The sequence below is a fragment of the Lonchura striata genome, chromosome 1, assembly GCF_050655825.1.
Source record: "Lonchura striata isolate lonStrDom1 chromosome 1, ASM5065582v1, whole genome shotgun sequence".
Classification (NCBI taxonomy): domain Eukaryota; kingdom Metazoa; phylum Chordata; class Aves; order Passeriformes; family Estrildidae; genus Lonchura; species Lonchura striata.
In genome coordinates this window covers 83,425,788-83,450,793 of record NC_140703.1, presented here as the reverse complement: position 1 = coordinate 83,450,793, position 25,006 = coordinate 83,425,788, and the positions used below count along the sequence as shown (strand labels likewise).

At 36.1% G+C, this 25,006-nt stretch overlaps 1 long non-coding RNA gene across 1 annotated transcript; it reads right to left on the bottom strand.

Annotated features, from left to right (window-relative positions):
* Positions 1-2,004: 2,004 nt before the first annotated feature.
* Positions 2,005-22,695, bottom strand: LOC146768741 (uncharacterized). The gene is made up of 2 exons (XR_014949422.1): positions 7,880-22,695; positions 2,005-6,858 (listed from the first exon to the last, which is right to left on the bottom strand). It is a non-coding gene; the product is annotated as an uncharacterized LOC146768741 (long non-coding RNA).
* Between the last annotated feature and the right edge of the window lie 2,311 nt (positions 22,696-25,006).

The following is a 25,006-nucleotide window of genomic DNA, read 5'->3' as shown; positions in this document are numbered from 1 at the left end:
TTCACCCTGTTGAATAATAATAATTAATTCCTACTCTTTGTTTCCCACTTCTTAGCTATCTTCTGATCCATGACTGTTTTTTTGCTTCTCACCAAGTGAGCTTGATTTCTAAAAAAATTTTCAGGGGAAAATCATCATCTTTAGAAAGTTTATATCAGTTATTAATGCTGTTTTTTTACTTCAGAGTGTCTGAAAAATTAATGTGCAGAAAATTTTTTCGAAGGTAAAAAGATGATATTATTCTTCCACTAACATGACGAACAAAGCAAAAATAAAACAAACCCAAAATCTATCAAGAATTACCTTAGCACCAGTTATTGCTAATTTTTTTTTTTTGTTATTGCTAAATTTATTATTTGGTTTTGTTTTTATATTATTCTCATGTAATATTTTTATGACCATCACATTCTAGTGCACCTTTCATCACTATCAAGTAGACAGTGAGTTGTACAAAATGCCAGAGTATCAAAAATGTTATTCTGCCCTGTTGATAAATCACTTTGAGTGACTTCAAGCACAAACTTCATTAAAAGTCTGTAATCATGGCACTGAGCCATAGCTTGAGTGCTCTTTTATCACTCTGGGTAACGTCAATAGTAAAATCATGACAACCAGGTTTTTTGTTAATTGTCTTATTTTCTTTAATTTTCTGAGTCTTTATCATGCTACAAAATATTTCTGCTAGGTAAGTGTGTTGAAATCAGATTCAGGTTGTCAGTTCTATCACCTCTGTCTGCAAATGTGAGTCACCTGGTCCAAGTTGGGAATCAAAGCTTTTTCTTTAGCCTGTGGAGACGGATATTACTTCCCAACCTATATTCAGCCTATCATAAGCACTATGATTGGATGGGGGGCACCTTTCACCTAGAAATTACTCTCTCCTGCTGCTGATGACTGAATCTAGATGGATAGCTCAGACTTAAAGAAATAACATTGTTGATCCTTGCTCCATTAAATTAGTTAAACTGTACTTTAAACAAATGATATATTGTTTGTTACTTTCTCATATCTTTTTCCACCCAGTTATCCTTTATTGTTTCAAACTGGCAAATTCTTTACAACCAGATCTATCTTCCTGGTATATATGCAATTCAACTCAATTAAGCTATATTAATCAACTAAAGCAGTACACAAATTAAAAAATACATATTTGAAAAGAATATTTTTGGACCAAACTATACATTACAATACTAATGAGATTTTAAGTAGCACTACATTCTATTTTATTTAATTTTTTAGTCAATATAGTTTTGTTTTCATCACCTTTTTCCTCAGTTGAAGATAAATGCTTAATGAAACAGAGCAAAGTGAAATTGTACTAAGGAACAGTTAACATAAATTTTCAGTGGCCACCTTAGAAGTGCAGCACTCAAAAATGTAATAGTGTTATATCATTTAAGAAAATGTATTTGAGTTTTCTATTTCTTATGACATTTCACAATACTAGTGTTTAGTGATTTCTTCAAAAATACATGTTTTGACAAAAGTAATTAAAGTGTGGACATTTTGAGTTATTCTGATATTTGAAACTAAAAATTGTCTGTGTTGTTACTTCTCATCCATCAATTCTTTCATTCACAGTGACCTTAAAGTTACTCAGGCATAGCCATCTTGAAGGTGATTCTAAAACTTTGATTAGCAGCCTGTGGAGTTTTTTTCCTCTTTGCTACTCTTTTGGCAAGTAAACTAACACAGAGACATTACTCTTTCAGATGTTATAAGAATCTGGCAGGGATTTTATTCTTTAATGAAAGGTAACGTCACTGAAGGGTAGAAAGGAAACAAACTAGGAAAAATAGATGCTAGATTTCTTTAGAAAACAACATTCAGATCAATTTTCAAGTTAAAAAAATGGAATAGTAAAGTCTGAATAATATGTTTAACTTTCCTCAAGACATATTGCAAGTTAATTAAGGTTTGTTTGTCAATTTCTAATTTTTCTGTTCAAGTATCATTCAAGTGCCAAGCATTTGATTACTTAGCATCATAAAAATATGGAGAGGGTTTTCTTGTCTTTTTCTTTCCTTTCCTTTCCTTTCCTTTCCTTTCCTTTCCTTTCCTTTCCTTTCCTTTCCTTTCCTTTCCTTTCCTTTCCTTTCCTTTCCTTTCCTTTCCCTTTCCCTTTCCCTTTCCCTTTCCCTTTCCCTTTCCCTTTCCCTTTCCCTTTCCCTTTCCCTTTCCCTTTCCCTTTCCCTTTCCCTTTCCCTTTCCCTTTCCCTTTCCCTTTCCCTTTCCCTTTCCCTTTTCTTCTCTTTCTCTACATTACTTTTGCTTTTTTTTTAATGGGAATGTCTTCCAAAAATAAGTAATTTTTAGTATTTTGTTCAGGTATGTTAAAGATGTGGTCTAATAAAATTCTGTTTAAATAATTCAGTAATTGAGACCTTGCTGTAGAAAACTGGTGCCCTTCTTCATCAGAACTCTTTAACTAATCTCGGCCAGTTTTAGGTTGTTCTTTACAACATAGCCCTAAAGGGTTCTGATGAAACCTGATTCAGTAAGGATTTCAAAGTTACAAAACATCAGCAGGACCTCTTACTGTTCTCAAACCAATGGAAAGCCCTTGAAAAGTTTGAAATAACTGTTAACAAATGTGGTAGCCATTTTTTCCTGCTTTTCCATATGCTATTTTTCCCTGCTTTTCAGTATGCTACATTTTAGACAAATGACATAAATTGCATCAGCTCAGCTAAAAGGAGCAGGCAAATATTTTGGGCACTTCTCAGTGGTGTTGAGCAATAGGAAAAGAGACAACAAGAAGAAACTGATTCACAGGAGGTTCCACCTGAACATGAGGCAAAATTTTGCCCAGAGATGTTGTGGAGTCTCCCTCACTTGGAGGTATGCAAGATCCATATGAACACTACCCCATACAATGAACTCAGGAAGACACTACTTGAGCAGAGAGGTAGAAGTACGTGCCCCCAGCAGTGGTCCCTTCCAAACCTAACCATTCTGTGATGAGCTAGATTCACTCTTTGTCACACTATGACATTAAATAACCCATGCACACACACTACGATCAAAAGAGTAAAAGGAATCAAATTTTATTTCTGACCTTGCAATATATAGAATTCTAAAAGTGACAGTGGATTGGAGGACAACCAATCCACTGGTCAAACTAACAGTGTATTAATTCTCTCCTCCCACAAAAAAGAATGCAAAACAATCATTATTTACATGACAGTGCATGAGAAACTCTAGTAGAAATATGTAAACATCAGAAGGCATAGAAGACTTTTAAAAGAACTAAAACTTTTAAAAGAACAGGGTGCCAACTCTTTAGTTTGATCTTCCCTCCACCTTATTCCCCATAGTACCTTTACAGTTATATGCATATAATTTCCTCTGCTTTAATGTCTTAGTAAGCAAGTTATGCAGACACGGTATAATTGTTAAAAGTGGTGGAAATTGGTGTGTTGGAAGATATCGTGTGAGCCATTAGTTTAAATGGAAATGCTTGTAGAGACACTCTGTGTGAAGTACATTTAATTCACTGTTAGTAAGAAAATAATTACATTAAAATTTATGTCTCCTGTTTTTTATGGAAGGTGTTGTGAACTTTTTATACTAATTGCAATGTCAGTATATGCCATTTCAGATTAAATAGATGCCTTTATTATCATGTATCTGTATAACAAAAGGCAAAGTGCAATGAAAATCATACATACAACCCCACTTGAAATTACATTAAAGATGCAATTTTGGACAAACTTGGGCAAAAAGTGTTTGAAAAAACACTTTATTCTGTCTCTGTAATACCATAGATTTATAGGGTAAAAAATGGGCTTCCTTCTCAGGTAATCCATGCATTAAACTGGACTTTGCTTTATTTAAATATTGTGAAATATGGTGTAGCACAATATGATTGAAAAGACTGAAATGATGCATTTAGACTAAAAAAATGATCTTTAGAAGATTTGAGTTACATAACACAGATTGTTCAGATTCTGTGAACAAGCTGCAGTATTTATATTTTAAAAACTCCTGCTTCTAGAGATTGTGTTTGAATTTGTTGACTTTAAAAGTCTATGACCTTGAAAGATGCTTGTCTTATCCTCCATCATCCTATTTCTGTTCCACAACTCCTCTTCTAAAATGATATGTTCTTTCTGAATGAAAAGTAATTCTAAGCACTTCACATCTTCAGCAGAGATCTGGTATTTTGTCATTTCAGCATGTCACATTTTTAAGCTACCTAATGCAATGAATCAAAATGATTCAACACTAGTTCTGGGCTTACATTTATTGTGATGTACAACACACTAAAGATAAATGACAATTAAACCAAAACTCTTAGCCAATAGCTGCACTTCTTGCTAATGATTAAATATGAATGTGTCTGAGTAATCTAGGGATGGATTATCTGTGTACTGTATCAACAGAACAATGGATGTAGGCAGTGCAAATTGGTTCAGGTTTTACAAGAGTTATTAGTACAGCACCACTCAGACCAAGTTATGTTTCTTTCAAGGCTGCTTGCCTCTAAATGCAGTATAGCTGCTCTTTGCAAAGCAAGCATGAGCAAGTAAGGAACTGGGAGAATTAGGTAGAGCACACTTGCCTGCTAAGAGGGAACTAAGGTGATGGAGCCAGACTCTTTATCTTGTGACAGAAAAAGAGACAAATAATTCAAATTAAAGCACTTGAAATTCAATCTGAGCACAAGAAAACACATTTTACTGTACAGACGGTCAAAAAGAGAAAGAGGTCGCCAAAGTAGTTGTGGAATCAACATCCTTTGAGATGTTCAATGACTGACTGAACATGGTCCTGGGCAACCTAGTGTATCTGTCTCTGTTTGAGGGGAAAAGGGTGAAGTAGACAATCTCAAGAGGTCAATTTCTGTTTCACAATGTTTCTGTGGTTCTGTGTAAAAAATTCAAAAGATGACAATTCATTAGAGCACATATACAATGGCAAATAATATGAGAGGTGACAAAATAGGTGAGATGGACAGGATTGAGTCAACAGTCTTATTCTTCACCTCTACCACCAGCTCTAGTTTCAGAATTCATAAAGAATTCTCTTTATAACATTTATAAAGAGAAGTACCTGCTCACAATGCCTCACAAGACCTTCATTTTCCCTAGAAATATTACTGTCCAGGTGTTTCCAATAATGAGGATCTTTCAGATTTTCTGTTACCTCAATAAATTGAGAGCCAGTTCTGAACACATGTACATAATGGCTTTCATCAATTTCTAAGGACCTGTCAACTTGCAGGAAGATCTCTCTTTCTGTTCAGGTAATCTTTTAATACCTTTATTCTATGGTGATACTCAAAGCAAGGCTAACTAACTGCTCTCTTTTCTCTATGGCCTCATAGTTTAGAATTCACATGAACCCACCTGACTCAGTAATTTCTTGAGGACTGCTAATCAATTTAGCAATTATACAGCAATGTATGGTTTACATTAATGTAAAAGCCTTGGTTTTTGGTAGGGTTCTTTCCCTATATTTCTGAGAATGTCAAGCTATTTCTATTTCTAGATACATTCCTTAAGGCCTCTGATGCACTATAAGGCTATGGGATATTTTAAGATTTAAAAGAAAATTTCTCAGATATGTTCTCATATGCATTTTTATAAAAACTTCCAAAAGTGCTAGTCTTTAAGTATACTTTTTAAATATAGAGGGCCCAGAACTAAAATTAAACAAGCAGCTTGTACTGTTCAATACTAGCTTTTTGTGAATTAATAAAATAAAAGCAAATAAATCTCATGCTACTAGCAGTACCTCTTTTTAGATAAATACACGTGAAGGCATGAGCAGAGAGGCACAGGAACGTGCTGCTCTGGACATCTGCAATCTCATATCAGCTTGCAGACTGCTTTGGAGAAACAATGACATGTAAAGCAGAAACTAGGGTCCAGATGAAGCAGATATCACTTCTGGATTGATTCATTGTAAGTGGCAGTGTATCTATGCCTCACCTCTGGGATAAAGGATAATTTCTTTTCACCTTCCCACTCCTGAGAGAAGGGAACAACACTTTTAGCAGGTCCTCTGCTCTTGAGATGCAGAAGCTCTCATAGAAAACCTATTTTATAAAGCAGAAGTATATTGCTAATAAGTAGGTGGTTAGAAATTGAATTTCATGGATCCCCGGGCTCTAATATCAGTGGGGCTCTGGCTTTTCAACAGTGCTAATTCCACACTTCATTTAGAAGCATTGCACTGCTTCTTCAATTGAGTCAAAGAGATATGAGAATTCAGGCAATATTTACTTAGATTTTCAGTTTTATGTACTCATAAACAAGGCAAAAAGAAGTCCTGGTATCTTATCAGCCTATTTTTAATTGGTAGTATTTTTTAAGGTCAAAACCATTTGTATTGATTGATGATTCTTTCTGTATCAAACTACCTCACCACTACATAATTTTTCAGAACAGCTAGTAAAGGTGGAGCATAATTAAAGATTAAAGCAAAGAATTCGTATGGGTGTTTTGACCACATTTGTGCTATGCTAAAACCAGTTCAGACTGTGAAAACATAAGCACTCCAAGCAAAAATGTTGTGTGTTTAGTCTTTGATTGCTTTCTTTAGGAATCTGTTGTTTAGTGGTTAAAACATTATACAGTTTTAATCTCACACCTTGTGATCAGAAAATTTACCTAAGAATATACTTTTAAAGATTTTACTAACATGAGCCTGTAATTTTTCTTTATTAGACATTTTTAATAACCACAGAAATTGTTTATGTACATTGGTGTTTCACAGGTGACAATATTTAGAGCCATTTACATAACAAAGAGGTTACCTTCTAGAAAATATTCTTCATTTTGTTGATTTTTGGCTTGATCTAATGTACACTGAAGTAGATGGGACTTCTTCCAAAATGTACTGCCAAGAAGCCTGAAAGAAAAAAAAATTCAAAATAAAATAAATCAAATAAGGATAAAAACCTTAACCAGCTTCTCAAGAATTTGTCTCTAAGAGAGGAAAAGTCTCTGGAGTGACTTTTTGCAGCCTTTCAGTCAGTACGTGATGGAGTCTACAAGAGAGCTGGAGCAGAACATTTTACAAGGGTGTGTAGCAATGTACACTACATGCCCTTGTAGTGTACATCACTACATGTGAAAGGGTTTCATAAAGAAAGAGGGTAGGTTTAGATTGGATATTTAAAAAAAAATTCTTTACTGTGAGGGTGGTAAGTCATTGGAACAGGTTGCCCAGAGAAGTTGTGAAAGGATGCTCCACAACATATTTAGGCCTCAAATCTAGATTAACTACAATTTTCTGAGCCAAGCAGTTTACACTTAGCTTAGGTGATTTTATTTGTAAAATATAAGCTTTAAAATAATAACTACAGGAGTCAGAGTACTGACCAACACAAATGCATCCTGGAAAGCTCCCTCAATCCCTCCATCAGAAACAATTAGGAAGTCCTTGATATTTTTTAGTGATTCCAGAAAATGAAAGTACTGTTGCTCTATACTTTCAGTCAAGTAAACTGAAGAAGGCTCTGGAACATGCTTAAATCTTTTCTGTATGTGGTCAGTGGATGCTTTATAAATTACATTCATTGCCTCTGAACATCTGAAAAATAGTTGTCATGGTAAACAACAATTTTCTTTGTGGTAACAAATGGTAACAATTTTTTTCATTAACACTGTCCCTTCTGCTAAAAGTAGAGTTCATCAATTCCTCCTTTTACCATTAAAATGAAAAAACGTGAAACAATTATTAAAAAATTTTCTCTACAGTAAATAAACAGTAGCTTGTCCTTGAAGGAGTTTACTGTGATATTCTTCAATCATATTCAGCACAGCAGCAGTTTCTGTATTTTCCTCGTGTGCTGAGCCCCTCTTAATCCCACCTGTGTGTAACCTCTCGTATTTTCAACTCCTAAATACATTAAAGGAGGCTGTTCTACCTTCTATAGTCCTTCACAAATCCAGCTGACTCCAGCTTTCTCCTACAGCCACTTTCCTTAGGATGAGTGTGTCCATGAGTTCCACAATTTGCCTGATGTAGCTCTTTGTAACAAGCAGAATCTGAGGATGAGATAGCAAGCAGATATTTATTTGTGTCCTGCAAAAGAACACAGAAAAAACCAGCAGGTTTTACTTTGTCAAGTCTCATTTTGTCTATGTGGTTTTGTAACACACATGAACTCTTTCATATTCTGAAAATGCTTTGAACTTTTCTAAGTCTTAGAGAGAGAGAAAAAAATATTTTCAAACTATGCTGTCCCCAAATCCCATCTTCTAACAAAAGTTTCCATCATTCTAATGAGTGCTTACAAACTCCATAGGTTAACAGCAAATAACAGTACCTGGCCAAATGTATGATTCACCTAAAAAAAGTGGAAGAATCTCATTCTGAGATTTCATTTCCTCATAAAAGAGGTGTCTTTTTTTCTACATAAATTTCATCATATAAGGATGGGATAGATGTAGGTCTTTTGGTGACAAGAGCTAAACATTTAAAATCCTCACTAAAAGAATTCACCCAAACCCACTATTGACAAACTGTCAGTAAAAAGAGAACAATTTTCTGCTTTAGGTGTGCAATATAAATGGTAATAAATGGTCTCTTTAACATGCAAAATACCGCACATCTCATTTCCAGTGCTTACCTTTACCCTGACCTACTAGAAAGTATTCTGGCTATCTCCTTCCCTACATATCTAAGACATAAAACCTGAGCAGAGGTACCTTCTCTTTCAGGTCCCACAGTTTATAGAGGTATGCAGTTCTGCTCCATATATCAATAACCTTCTACCTCAGAAAGAAACACAATCTTTGTTAGCAGCAGCCAAAAATCTGTAAGTAGATTTAAATAGAGGATTAAGAAAATATATAGACATTAAGCCCATCGGTAGCTGTTAAACACAATGAATGAAATACAATCTGCCTCAGCAAGTTCCAGGAAACTGGGAGGTTTTTAGTGGAAAAGAATCACTTTACACCTGTTCTTACATTTTTTCCTTCAGTACAAGAAAGTGGAAAGTATTTGAAACAGGATGTTGGCTCAAAAGGACTTTTGAATTGATGCATTAGAGAAATTTATATATGTTACATATAAACCAGTTTCCAAAGCTCTATAATAAATACCAGATGACATAAACCAAAATAAAAGATCTCTTGAACACACAAAAGGATTCTGTATTGTCTCCTGATTCCTCTGTGTCTTAATCTTTGCCTGCCAGAAAACAAAACACCATCTATAGAAGCCTACATAACGATAGGAAGGAAGTTCAATGTGTCCCATGTCCCAGTGTCTTGCCAGATACCTTCCATTGTTATTATCCCAGAGTCCAGAAATGTCTTCCATTTTTTCAAGTTATCCTGTACATGGGCTGCTGCTCTCCAATTGGAAAGTCTTTCATGCTGAAGATTGCTCACCCATATTAGTTATGCTTTCAATGTTTTTGTTTTTTCATTTCCTTTCAGTTTTCCTTTGATTTTTATATGCAGTAGGTTTCTGAGAAGTCATGTTCAGGAGTCCACCAGCAGTGGTGTTTCTCAAACTTGGAACATCCTAATTTCCCCTGTCCTTCTTCTCCTAACTAACACACTTCCAAACCTGTCTTGTTGATTTATAGTCAGTCCTCCCTCTAAAGATAAGGTCTATTTCATTTAAAATGAGGCCATCATTGCTCTAACTAAAACTTCTATGGATTTGTTGTTATTTTCTGTGATTTGACTGTGTCAAATCCTACTTCTTCCCTCACTTCTCAAATTTATTTCTTGACTCAGAGTAGACACCCTCCACTCCCTGTGCCTCACATTCAATACACCACACAAACAAGATTCATAACCTCAATTCCATATAAATATTGATTTATTCATATCAAGAGTGCTCATTGAAATCTCTTTATTGATTTACCTCCTGAACATGTAGCAATGTGAGAAGCAGGAGGAAATGGTATCTTGACCTTCTGTATAGCTTGAACTAGAATCCAGGATGTTAGCCTTTAAATATCAAAGTTTGCAAGTAACACCACATACCATCTTTGTTTCTTCAAGACACTCAGTAATGCAGATCTTCCTGCATATATCTCTGTGATTCTACCAGAGAAGGAATGTACCTTCTTCAGAGACTACATTTGCCTTTTTCAACATTTGCCTATATTCTTGAAATAAAAATATTTAGGTACATATGCAAGGGAAATAAAATCCATCTTCTGTCCCCAGCATCCCTTATTTATCACTGTCTTACCGGAAATTAGGCAAAATTTCAAAGTAAAACTAAAAAGAACACAAAATTTAATACTTAAAGTAATACACAGTCCATTACTCATCTGCTTTTCTATATGTAGGAAGAACCTATGTTTTGAGAGTCATCCAAGGGGAATTTACAAATCTAAATTTCTGCTCTAATAGCATTTTTGTTAATAAACAGATACTTAGTGGTGGGAATTTGAGATAGCCTGGAGATGCTAAGCAACAATTTGGTAATTTTACTGTTCTTAATAACTAGCACAAGAGACCTATACATGGGCAGTGATCTTGAAAAAAGGCTTTTTGAGTCCAAAATATTGTTTACCTACATTTATAGATTTTTGTAAATACACATTATGTTGTTAAGCTTTTCAAAATTAATATGAAGGGATTCTTTTTTTTTTTTTTTTGGTTTAAAATTAATGTATTTTGTGAACCACCTGTTCACACATTTTTAAAAAAGATATTGTGCAGCAATTGCCTTCAAAAATTGGGTCATATGGTCAGCCCCTGAATTAATTATCTGATCAAGACTGGTTGGGATGAGACCAAATAATTACTCATTAGCATTCAGCACCACTGTCAGGCTGCATTTTGCATGCTACAGTGTATGCTGCCCTTTTTCATTTTACTCAGTCTCCTTTTTGGGTTACACCACATTGTTCTACATGACTGGGAAATGAAATTGAAAACAGAAAAAAAGAAGTTTGGAGAATAAAGCAGACATGACTTTATATAAAAAAATGTGCCTTACACAGTTTTGCTTATTGAACAATCATATTGTCTAATAACTCTTTCTATAAATCTGCCACATACTGGTCTCTGCAGGAAGTCAATAGGAATTTTGGGCATAGATAGTTTGAAGCATTCTTCAAAACTAGTGTTCTATGTTTAAGTGATCCAGTTTGCAACTGGTTGAGCTGTAAAGCTATATTTCCTCTTACCCTGTAGGCTAGTAACATTTTTTTTAGTCTGAGCAGCTCAGTATTGTATTTCAACAGCCATGCCATTTAGCACTGTGTGGTACAGGGTTCATATTCTTGGAGATGTGAAAGAGAAACAAACAGCTGTAGGTGTCCCCAGATCTGGTTTGGACACCATACTTCATAATGTTAGACTTAATAAGCACCATGGCATCTTAAAAGAATGATAAAACAGAATCTGCTTCAAGGTCTTGTATGTTACGTAGAAAATGCATTGGATTTAAGATGCAACGTTCTCCAAATCTCTGCCCATATGGCTATGCCTAAACTACTTAATTGAGTACACTCAAAGCTCCAGTTTCATGATGAGGCCAAGTGGAGCAGAACAGCTGCATCCATGCTGTTAGATTACTTGCTGTCCAAAACAGGACATCTACACTGGGAATGTGCCTAATTGCACATTTGGCCTCTGTCCTATGATAAGTCCAAACCTTTGTTGGAGATTTGTCAGGAGACTGCTGGTTGGCATGAACCTCAAGAAGACCAAGACTCATTCAAAACACTCAACTGTACAGACACTAAAATTTCAGATCCTGTGGATGTCAACTGGCCTTAGCTCAATAATAGATATGAAATTGAGTAGAAAAAGCAGAAAGTAGAAAGCATATGCCAATTAAATTCACCAGAATAATCTTGAAATTTTGCCCTCCTGACTTTGAAAAAATTTTTTTAGCCAACAAAGTAACTATGTAACAATTTCTGCTCATTATCATAGCTGTCAAAAAATCAGTATCACTACTTATTTAAATTCTGAAAGTAACACATTTTTTCCTAAATAGGTTCTGAAAGAATGTTTACAAGGATTATATCTGCATGTACTGCTTTCAAAAGTGTAGCAAAAATTCTTTAAACCATTAAATTTTTAAGTATCCCCTGCTTGATCTGAAAGATGCCACCTGTAGCAATCTCTACACTTAAGTGTAGATTTTAGAGCAGAATCCAAATAATCTAAAACCACTGACATTGTTTCACAAGGGAAATGACAAAATAGAAGTCTTTATTTTAGAAAATATTTTTTAGGTAATCTGTGTGAATTTCTTTTCTTCCTGACCATCACTGGCCAGGAGGATCCACTGTAAAATTCACCACATATTTCAGGCCCCTGAACTTGAAAAACACTTAATCATTCCCCATTTTGAGGATCCTATATATTTGGGTATGTTGGTTCTTTTGATATGAACCATGTTTTTAAGGAAAATTTTCCAGTCATTCTCACATCTCTTGCCTCAGTTGGCACTGTGGGAAAATATTAGGACAAATGAAACTGTAATTGTGCCAGACAAAACTGAAAGAGAAGTGGTACCTCCACTTTGCTTTCCTCCACCCCATTCACTTTCTGCATCAGCTTGTCTTCTCTGATCTTGCCTTTGAATCAGTCTCTCTTTCATTTGCTATAAAAGTACACTGATCCACTGCAAAATGCTACTGTGTCTGTTGATTCTCTCTTTATATCCCTCTCATAGAATTTTATGGCTCCTGTGGATTTTGCTAGTTGTCTGTTCTTTTGCAACTTTGCAGACAGACCTTTATTTTCTAGAGAATCTGAAGAATCCATATCTGAGAAATACACACATGGTCCTGTACTTTTCCTCATAGTCTGCCCAACAACCTCACTGCCATTGAATCATTCCCAGCTCTGGATGGAGGGAATGAGGTAGGCTCCTGCAGAGTCTGATTCAGAGGCAGACAACTGGTATTGTGGTGCCTGTGACCTTTGAGGAGGTTTTGCAAAACTTCCAGGCCCTAAGCACTAATTTCACAGCAGAAAGTCTTGAAGAACTGGAACTTCTCACCTAAACTGAGTTTCATGAGGGCTTCCAGAAACCTGCTGGTTTATGGGGCGTCATTTTTAATAATAAGCTCAGGAAATTCCAAAGGAGTAGAAGAATCCTAATGCAGTACCAATCTCTTTGGAGCTGCCTGACCAGCTAGAGCTCAATCACTGGCAGCATCCCAGTTCAAGTAGTGGGAAAGGAAAATCTATTTAAACTTAACTGACACAAATTAAGACAAGATGTATTAATAATAACTGTCAATAAAATTTTAAGAAAAATAGGCCATGACACCTGGTATCAGTTTTTAGTGCCACTAAAAGTGTGAGAGATGAAGCAAGATGAATGGGTGTAATACACTTAGTTTTGCAAAATATTTCATATGGTCTGAGCTATTGCACTTCATAAAACAACCTGCTTAAGAATAGTGATATGTAAGTCAACTAAATAATATTTGTCATAAGGTAGTAAACTGTCACCAGATCAAGAAAGTTTTATATTGCACATGCACCTGGTAGCAGACTTCATGCTTTTCCCCATTTTCTTCAGTAAGTAATATCCACCATTTAATTTTCTTCTCATGAAGTATGAGTCTAATTCAAAAATATATGCTGAGTTAGAGCATGAGAATTCTCATCAAACCCAATTGGATTCCCACTGACAGGCCAAAGAACACAAAATTTAAATTGCTCAAATGCCAAGAGGTAAATGAATGATAGAAGATTCTGTAGAACTGCAGGCCTGAATGCTTTTATCTTGGAGCATTTGTATACGCATGCCATGAGTAAAGTATTCTGACTAATCATGTTATTCTCTGACAATTTATTACAGTCTTACAGTTAGCAGAATATATCTTTCCCCTTGACAAGTCCCCTGGGAAAATAAGATGAAGTTAGTCTTTTATCATTATCTCAAGTTTGTCTTTCCAGATGCTTTTATTACAGTGATTTTGGAAGCAAGCATGTTAAGACAGAGATATTACAGGGCTGTTGTACAAAATAGTATTGTCAAATACCATGTAAGTGAATTTAGGTATTATCACAAATATCTTAGAGATAATTTAGGACTAAATAAAAAGAAGTAAATCAACTCTTGAGCCCTAGGGTACCTTTCAATAGTAATAGTTATAAATCAGAATGATAGCCTGAAACAGCCACTGATTTTTCCTCTTAATCAAATGAGATCTGAACCAAGCCATCATTCTAGTAGAAAAAGCAAAATTTAATTAGCTTATCTAACAGTGTCATTTAGTGAATCAAAAGCTTTGAAAGGTCAATGAATTTTGTCCTTATCATCTCATTATCTTCCATCACTAACAAGATATCATTAAGCAACTTCATGTGAGCATTTAATGTTGCAACAGCCAGTAGCACTGCTATAATTCAAAGGGAAAATCCAGGCCATTTAAAAATATTTATTTTTATTGAATTTTTCATTCACAGAATACTCCTAAAGGTCACTGGAAAAAGGAAAACAAATACAGTAATTTTACATTATTTCCATATATGTTTTTATCTCTGAAAAAAATAGTAGAGAATTTTTAACAATCCCAGTTGCTCAGACATACACAGAACTCAAAATATGTCTTCAAGAATATAAAGAACAAAACACCTCAAATGCTTCATTCTATTCCCACTAATATGAGTACAATCACCATATAATATCCAACATTATGACCTCTGTATCTACACAACCAGTGGAGGACAGTGATGAGTGGCATTCATCAAGGGTCAGTATTGGGACTGGCACTGTTTAACATCTTTGTCGGCACCATGGTCTGCGAGCTGGAGCTCAGCATCAGCAAATTGTAGTAATAAGACAAGAAGAAATAGCTTCAAGTTGAAAGAGGGTGGATTTGGATTAGCTATAAAGAAGAAATTCTTAACTATGAGTGTGGTGAGAGACTTGAAAAAGTTGCCCAGCAAAGTTGTGAAAATCCCATCCATGGAAGCTTTCAAGGCCAGGTTGGTTGAGGTCATTGGAAGATGACCCTGCCCATGGCAGAGGGTCTAGAACTAAAGGATCTTTAAGGTCCCTTCAACAAAAATTAGTCTACAATTCCATGGCTCTATGAAAAACATTTCAGAAGCCTTTCCCCATCCTTGCACAGGCAGGTTCCCCTTCCACTACACAGTACCTTCCTACCCAGCACCACATGGTCAATTTTATAAATGTGACCAGCAAAAACAGCAGGGTTTGGAAAACAAGTGCTGTGTGCATTGAAGGTCATTTCACTGCTCTGCTTTAGAGCACAGATACACAAACTCTTGAATACATCCAAGAGGGCAGCAACCTGCGGTGAGGCAAAAGTCTGCAGTGGGAGCCTCTCACTACAGATTTGCCTTCAAAGTAATTCTAATGAAGAACTGCACCCTGGAAAGTAATTTTGTGGAGTTACACTGAGCACTGCTGTAAGGCAAATAGTAGCACATTAGTTATAATAATTTGTTTACATTCCCTAAAATCAATGGAATTTTAACATTTGCTCTTTTAATAGCATGGAGAGAAGGCAAATAAAATAACTTGCTGAGGTTATCTCCAACAGATTGTGATCATTTTACCATAAGTCAGGTCTGGAGCCTAAACTACCTACACTGAGAAGCTGTAATGATTTCTAAAAATACATGCTCTTAGCTGAAAATCCACATGTGCTTCAGCTGAGATGTTTCTCTCCCCCCCCACACACACATTTTATTTATCGTATCTATCTACTTTAAATTGATTTTGCTATCTTTTGCTCATAGAAGGCTAGAAAAAAGGGCTAAAGGAATTCACATATCTTACACTATGCTGCTACAGAGTTTATGTGGCAATCCTTCATTGTGAAAGGATGCAGGCTTTACAAAAATCAGAAATCTTAACTACAATGGAAGTTATCTCTTAAAAAAGCAAGATCAGCAGTTTTAGACTGATAAGAACTTTTAAGATAGGAAACAGAATACTCTGGCTGATAGCAGAAAATATCTGAGTCTCTGAGACAGGTGATGAGGCAGAGAAGGGTGGGTAAACCTTTTTCCTGATCCTATTCACTGTTGTTATTGCCACAACCATCTCTGCTCACTTCCCATGTCAGATTTTTCCTCTGAGCCCAAAATGGGCAGATTTTTCCTCTGAGCCAGCCTTTCACATCAGCCCCCAGAAAATGAGAACTTTGCCTGTTTCTGCAGATGTGGGAGCAAGTGGCTTTCTTGCTGGCTTTTTGTGCTAGCAACCACTGCTGCTTCACCATCTGCTGCTCCTCTTTTGTGTCTCCAAGCAGCTGTAAGTAAAGCTGCTGTATTTAATTCACATTCCAAGTTTTTCTTAGCAACCACCAAGGCTAAAAAAACAAGATCTTTTAATGAGACCTGAGATTCTGCAGTCACTGCAGCCATACTAGACATATGCCTTATGGACATGACTTGGACCCATCCAGGGGTCTATCCAAACCATGGTAAGAGGGAACTGAGTGAGAGGCAGAACAAGTAATTAGAAATTTTCCAGCTAAGCAGACTTTTCTTGTCTCTTGTTGAGAAATGTTGTTTTGCTGAAACTGAAAGGCAAGTTTTCAGGGAAGGTAAGCAGCCAGGTCAGTGCAGCTGAGTCCCAGCTGGGAATTCAAGCAACATAAGAGACTTGGATTTGATCCTTTTGCTACCTAGCACCCTGGGGGTGTGGTACTCTGAGGCATTCTCTAGTCCATCAGTTTCCCACCTCAGCTGCCTATTATTGCAATACTACCAGGAACAGGTAAGAATGTAAGCTATGGGGCTTTATGAGGTGAGATTTAGCCATTTTATTGCTTGCAGGCCAGAAATAGCTGAATGGCACTGGACAACAATGAGAACTTTTCTAATAGTTAAACATTAAAAGGTTAATCTCAAAACTACAAATCCATAGGGTCTAGGTTGATAACTTTAGGAATTGTAATAGAGGAATTGTATAAGGCAGTATGTTTAGAAGTGTTCAGTACTGGTATGCATAGAAGTGTGATGTTTTTTCAGGAATGCTTTTATTATCTCTGCCTCACAAAATAGAGTAGTATTGGTGTTCATAGAATACAGGAGTCTCAGGACCACACTTTCAAGGCAGAGCACATATTTTTGCCTGTGTCATTTTGTGCCAGATCTCACAAATATTAGAAGTGAAAGCTAAAGTCACATTTTTCTTAGATGTACAAAAAACCCATTTTTAACACATGAATTTGTTTGTTTGCATAAGCAAACAGCAAAAAGAAATAAATGAAAATGTGAATCATTGAACTAAAGAATAAAGAATCTAGGAGAGCCTATAAGTGAGTGATCCTTCAACCCTGTGAGTCCTTTTTGACAAAACAGATGAAACTACTTTTATCAATAATCTACAGATTAGCGTTCATGATCATATGTTAATGGCCATAGCAGCCCCAGAGGAAGTGTAATGATCAATTGTGGCAATAATCCACAAATTAAAGATCTCTAATAGTATGCATTCACTTGACAGACTGCAAGGGTTTTAAATGCATATTGCATTTTATCATGCCAATGATCCATGGATTAAGGGCTTGCATTTATATATAGCACATTGTAATGGCTTTGAGGAAGCTATTAGGGTCTATCATATCAATGATCCATGAATAATGAGAGTTGTTGGAGAAGTATCTTTCAGCCCATGAGGATGTTTTAGCATGGTTTAAGGTTTAGCAAGTGTAATATACTTTATGTAGCACTTCTTACACTTGTATTTACACAATGAAAAAAACAGTATACAAGGTACATGAAGGCAAAAGGAAGAAGTACTGCTCCAAAGGGAAAATAATGGTTTGTTTTCCTTCAGTGCCTGAGATCAGTTTCTGGCAGCAATAATCTCTTACTTCCTGCTTACTGCAAATTCATATGGTGCTCATACTATTGCTACAATCAAAAGCATGTAGGATACAGGCAAGCTTTGCAGCATGACAGTAATCAAGGAGGTCATCAAGGTGGAATCAACAGAGTTATGAGGGGTTGGGTAACCTCCTAATATTGATTCAAACAGGGACTGTTCAGTGTTATGTGAATCCCATTCTATTTCATTTTGAAATATTCAGACAGCTCTTGAAGCTCAGAGATATACAGTATACAAAACTGCAGCTTTATTATTTCTTTCTTCCCCACAACATCATGTCTGCACAAAGATTTAAAAGTCATCATTTTCTTTAAAACAAATCTTGATCAAGTACCACCTCTTTCCATAGGTTTCTAAATCATGGAATTCTTTGAAGTTTATAATTTTGAGCATGATTGAAGGAATACAAGAAACAAGACTTCTTACATTAAAAATGCCCTCTGAAAATGTCTAAACTAATGTGGCACCATTTATGAAAATTATTCTAAAATTCTTCCATCTGTCCAAGTTGCTTCTTCCTCAGAAATTGTCTCCTCCTTCACAAGATCACCTCAAAGACAAAGTGAACTCTTGGCCTTGACAATACGTGAAGGAGGAGGAGGGAGGCAGGCCCTGTCTCCATAGCTTGGCAACATCATCCTGTTGCCATATTTCTCAGTGACCGTTTGTCTCAATGCCTATGGATGCTCTTGGGAAAGAAGGGACATCTTTTCCACAGGATACAGCTGGAGGGGTGAGGCAAGAGGACAGAAGAAATAGCTGCAAAAATCATTCCCATCTCAGTTTGTTGCCACATCCAACTCCTTTGGCAGGATGAAGCAGAGAAAGCATTTCCTGCTGTGGCTATTGCCTTTATGGGTTACTGCAGTCTGGCTGCAGTCATGTACAGACAACTGTAACCCACTGGATCACAACACTGGGAGCCAGCCACTGCAGCTGCTAACTTTGGACCAAATTTGAGGGCAACTTCTTCAGACAGTGTATAAGGAAATTTGAGTAGAGATCAAACAAGATGTAATGCGAGTGTTGGCGAATTCACGAGCACAGCATGTAGTGACTCTTACAGTCAGCAAATCCTAGTTCAAGCTCCGTTCAGAGCAGTGTAAATACTCCTGTTCCCATCAGCGGGCTTTTTTCCAGATGGAGAGTTATAGTTACAGGTCGAGGGAAACTCAGCCTCTCTTTTACAATCAGCAGTGGGAAACAGGAGACAACTTCATCCAGTGTTTCTGGTGGAAGTTCCTTGTCCTTTCTATCCTTTCTGCAAAATACAAAATTATACCTCTGTTTAGCTGTTGGATCTCCATTTCCTCCCTCATCTTTGTAGCTGGATTTATCAATCCTTGCAGAGCAGATGAACCAGTTGTAGTGGTATCACTATATACTCTAAAGCTAATGAACACCACATAGAACTGAGAATTTGGCCAGGTAACAGAACTTCATACAAGGATTTGCTTTCCCTCCACCTCACAACACACCTTTTTTTTTCCTTCTTCTTCCTAATTAAATGGAAAGACATCACAGCCAGTATTTTGAACTATTGTTAAAATAAGCTTTCTAAGTGCTACCTAAAATAATTTTAAAATGTGATTGTTCGTGAAAGAAAAAGAAAGACATATAATCTCCCTGTGTTTAGAAAGGCTTTTTATTATCATTGCACATATTCACTTCTCTTTTTCAAATAATTTATGCTGTAACAGCAACTTCTCTCTTCAGTCCTTGCCTGCTTTACCAGGTAGCCACAGCACTGAGTTTGTGCTACTACTGATTTTTATTATGGTTAGGAATGTGAAGCCATTAATATAGGGTTGTGAATTCATCACACCACCAAGCTAAGATGTGGGGTAATGAGGGATAACAATGCTATTCAGATACCAATAACTTCAGCAATATCTAGTGCAATGTAGACTATTGCAAGGAGATAAAATTGCTTTTTGTGCAGATGTTCACTTTTCAAAGAAACCTAATTGATATCTATAGTAAGAGAAAATATTAAAATCTTGAAAAATCTTGGAAAATGCTGATCTTTTTATACTGCTATCATGAAGTTGCACCTCAAAATACAGGGAACGTGCATGAAGGGCATGGAAATGCAGTTTCAAATGTGGCAAAGACAAAGGGAAAAGTAATTCAGGGAAACCATCTGTCACCTGGCCTCCTGGCTCAAGGGTAGAAGCTAGAACCAGTAATAGAGTTGAACTTTTTATAAAGCATGGTATGGAATATAGTCTAAGTTTCAAGGTCAATAGATGGTAAGCTTGAATTTTGTGCTAGGTGTGCAGGCTTCCTCATACCTTCTGAAGAAGATCCAAAGTCACTGGTTCAAATTAACATCTGAAATAAAAGTACAAAAATATGAAAATTACAAATAGCCCACAGAGGAGAATATGCAATTAACTTCTCAATTTTCTATTGAAGGGTCCTTAGAAATAGGCTGGAATTAGACTTCATACAATTTCAGTAGACAGACACAGCATATTTCAAAGGTAGAGAATTGTTTTGGGTTTGTTTTTCCAGGAGTTAGCAGGATTTTGATGAGAGAGGGAATGCTGGGCCAAAATTCTTTGACACTGAAAAAGAGCTGAAGCTGGGTCACCTAACAGTTGGGCCAGTCCTCCACGCTGCTGTGGAAAAGTTAAAAGGCACATGAAATTTATCCTGTGAATAACCTGCTCCTGTGGTCATGCTCAGAGCATGACAAATGAATCAGGGGATTTAGGGAGAGAAACAGTTTCCGGATCTTGACTAAGCTAAGTCAACAGGATATTTGAACTAAAGTTTTGTCTGTATGCTTGAGTACAAGATTGCATGTGTCTGGAAGATTTAAGGCCCATAGATACTTATCTAGTGTGGCTAGAGAGCAAGAGAGCTGAATTATGGGCTCATTCATTTGGATTCAGATGTGTTGGCACTTCATAAATGACCAAACTGAAGCAGTTTCTGTATCCTCATTAACATATTTTCTTTCCAGTTTTGAGGTTGCACAATAGTGATACAAATACAATCTTGTAAAATCAAGCAGAGATATCTTGAAAACAATTCCGAGAGAAAAAATAAGCTTACCTACTCACTGTGCAGTAACTTGAGATCCTGGCTCAGAAACACACACACACACACACACAAAAGAATGTTATCTTAAAATCAAGAGAAAAAAAAAAAACAACCCCTGAAAAAAAACCCAAAAAACAGGTTGTTCATTATTATTTTTAGTGAATGATAAAATGATGATGAAAATAATATGCCTCATATAGTGATATAGATCTGACAAATTTCTCAAACTATTAAGGATTATAATTATTATTCTTCAATCTACTTCAAAAGTTTTAATTGTATATAGCTGAAATTCCACATTAACATCTAAATAGCTTAGGTGTTTCTGCTGAAATAAGTCAAGCTACCTCCACAAATTATTGTGAAAGAGCAGGGCTATGTTCATGAGGGTCCAGACATTGATAAGGTCATATATGTCAGCTTTCTCTCACTTCCCCTACCCTCTAATTCACTGTCATGCAGTTCTGAGGTCTGAAAATGTGCCAGCAGAATCTCACCAAGGATGTGCATATGCGGCTGTATGTGATGGGGCTGAGAGTAGATGTGCTTGGTCAAAGTGCTGTCATGGGTTGGTGCTGTCGCAATGCCACTGCACCCATGAAGATATATTCTCCTCAAATGAGTGTCTATCCAGTGTCTAATCTCTTTGTCTAACTTTTTATTGTGTCATCTGGGGTTCTATCCAGTGTCTAATCTCTGTGTCTAACTATTTATTGTGTCATCTGGGGTTACCATGAAAAGCTAAGTAAAGAGAACTCTGTGAGAGGAGCTGTTTGAAGGTAAGCAATATCTAGTAAAGGGTTTCTAGTCATTTTAAGACAACAAATTTAATATGTTTTATATTAACAGGAAAAAGGCCATCTAACTCCACTAAAATGAGTGGCAAAAGAAGTCCTCTGTGCCCAGCTTTGCTATAGAGGAGTGTGAGGCAAATAGTTCTTCTCCTGTTGCACAAAATATTGTTGCAAAGGCATAGTTGAGGTACATTCCTTTCTTTGGGAATTCATCTCCAGAGGTTGGCCTGGGCAGAAGTAATGCATTATCAGAGTTTCACTTGCTGCAGTTTGTGACTTGCCTATTGTCTTTTCTATGTGGACCTCTGAGAAGAGCTTGGCTTCTTCTCTGTAGACCTCTTTTATTGAGTGGAAGACTCAATTTAATGTCTCCTTTTGCTTTTGTACTCCAGGCTAAGCAAGTCTTTTTCCTCCAGTCTCTCCTGTATGTTATATGTTTTGGCACCCAAACTATCCATAAACGTCCCTTCACCAGACTCTGTCCAGATTGATATTTATTCTGTCCCACAGCTGGTCAGAAAATTGCAGAGATGCCAGATGGAAGTTAATTAGCTTTTCCCTGGTCCTTCTGAATGCAGTCACTATGTAGGTAGATTTTATAACTTCCTATTAAATACATAGGACTTTAAAGTGATGATTTGAGAGGGTGTTTTATCAGGCTTGGCTAACACAAGACAAAATGCAATAGAAAACAGTTGAAAAAATCCTTGGCTATTTCATAGAGTTTTATAAAATTGCTCAACTAAAAATTTTAAACTAGGACAGAAGAGAAACTCTTTAAACTCTTGCTTTCTTAGTTGAAATAGAGACAATTGGTGTGATAGTTTTCCCCCAAACACTTTTCTTCATCATCATCCTTCCTGCAATCCTTTTCTAGCTGGATCTGAGTTTTCTTGGGTTAATTTCATATAGGCATAGGATTTCTTTTGATATTTTTCATTAAAATGTATGCATTGGAAATGCACCAGTTATAATATGGATATACATGTAGATTAATAATAGTGTAGCCTCATATAACTTTCATAATATTCTTGTCACTAATCTAAATGTATAGAATATAATTGGCTTGCTCTGATACATATATATATATATATATATATATATATATATATATAAGCACAACCTGGATAGCTCAATAAATTCTTTCAGTTTAAAAATCTTGAAATACTGTGCCTTCAGATTCAATTGAAATTCCTTTTAATTCATGATCAGGTAATGTACCATAAAAATTAAACATTGCCCAACAACAAAATGATCATGGTTCATTGCATAGAAAAATGAGCAGGGAGTACAGTTTCATGATTAGTTAATAACAGCAAAACATTAACTTTCCCAAGGTCTTTGTTGGCTCTGAAAACATATCCTATTGTATAAAATCCATTTATAAAAATGTACTTTCAATATGTATTCTGAAAGAAAGAATATACAAAATGTGGATTTCCTGCAACAAGGCTACCTGAAGTTCAGTTGTACTGACACAGTGTGGTGTGTCTCCCTCCTGTTAAGCTCAACAAGTTCAAGACAAACACAGAATCAAACTTGGCAACTGTTACTCAGAAGTGAAATCCCTCTTCCTAGAGGAAGTTCAATGACATATAACTCCAATGGATAACTCCTGTGAAAAATTAAATATTCCCCTGAGTAAGGACTGTAGAGGAGGCCATCTAGCCCTGAACATTTCCATCTGCAAAACAATTCTAGTAGTAAGTAAATGAGCATAAAGCTCTCATAGTCACAACCTAATATGTCTGAATTTGGAATTTTGGGGAGTAAAGGATTAGGAGGGAATCAATTATGTAAGAAAGAAACTACCATAATAAATCTCTTTCCTTTGTTTCCTTCAGGTAACAGATTCCCATGAAGTTATTCACATACTTAACAGTTTTCTTGCTAAAAGGTACTTGTAGTTTCATTGAAATTACTAAGAGAATGGAGTCATTCCATACGGAACAGTTTTGGGTGGGGAAAAGTCCTCATTCCTTCACTATGCCTACTAACCTAAATAGCCTATATGTGAAAAATAGCTAAAGAGCTTGTTGATGATGGTCTTTCTAAAAAATGCTTACATATTAAGATAACCAGCTACCAAAAGGAGAATATCCCACTTCCCTCTGTACCATTGTGTTATTGAATTTCATTTCTCCTTAGGTTAATTGTTATGTTATCTGCATGTTCTTCCAGGTCAGCTGATGAAGCAGTAGTCATATCTCTTAAATTTGAAGAGAAAAAGAATTATAAGAATGAAATAACAATTACAGTGTAATAGGGAACAAGAAAGTAGATGAGAACAAAGGAAGAAATACTTGTGAGGAAGGTTCTGATTCAATGTTTTATTTTTATGGTTAATTTGCATGATTTTATAATCACACATTTTCAGTTTTCCATAAGTATGACTTTATCTTTTCCGCAGTGTATTGCCTTCTTAGCCAAGCTTATCACCATGATAGGAGATTACTTCAGATGGCTTAAAGATGACAGGATGCAAGGAGGTGATAAGCTGTCACATATCCAGCATAAGTTTCTCTCTGCTAAGTCTCAGCCTCTCCCACTGTGAGGCCTTTGAAAAGAGTGGGCATCGTTTCAAAAGACAAGAACAATCACCCCTCTGCTCAAATTTCTTTTACTGCAGCTGGTGGGGAACTCTGCCACCACAGGTGACAATGTTCTTTCTTTAATGCTGAACAGATATATCTGAATGCAAGCTTAATGATAAAGAAAATGTGTTAGATGAAGGCTTAAATATTCTGGATATATAAACAGTCTGAATAATTTAATACCCTGCAGTCTAAACTGCGGCTGCTATTTTGGTTGAACGGGTTATAGCAGAATTATGCTCAGGGACAGGCCAGGGCATTTGCTATGCCTCTGTAATCTGGACCATCCATTTTCAAGAAATTAATATAAAACTCAAAGAGATAACATCTTTGATGCAATTATTCTGCAATAGAAATGTATGCCTGTAACAATGAAAAGAAAGATGTCTTGCTTATTTTTAAATGTATAAGGAACTGTAGGGAAAAGTTTTGATGCAAGACTCTTTATTTGGGTAAAATTTAATTTGGGATTGTTATGGATAGTAATGCATGAGCAACAAGCAAATACATTAATTTCTCCTTGCACCAATGGGGAAAAAGGTCACAGTAGACCAGTAAATATAAAGCCCAGAGGTGAGAAAGAAGGATATCAACCATGAAATTGTATTAATTCAATAATTAAAGTGAGTCTCAGTTCCAACACAGGCTCGGGTTCTGTAGCAAAGATGTGACAAAACAATTGGGAATGGCAGTCCATTGCACTCATATTAATCATCAGGAGAAAAAGAGTTCCAGTAAATCGAACGCTTTATGAACACTATCGTGTATCTAGCCCTGGACCTGATATCATCTCAT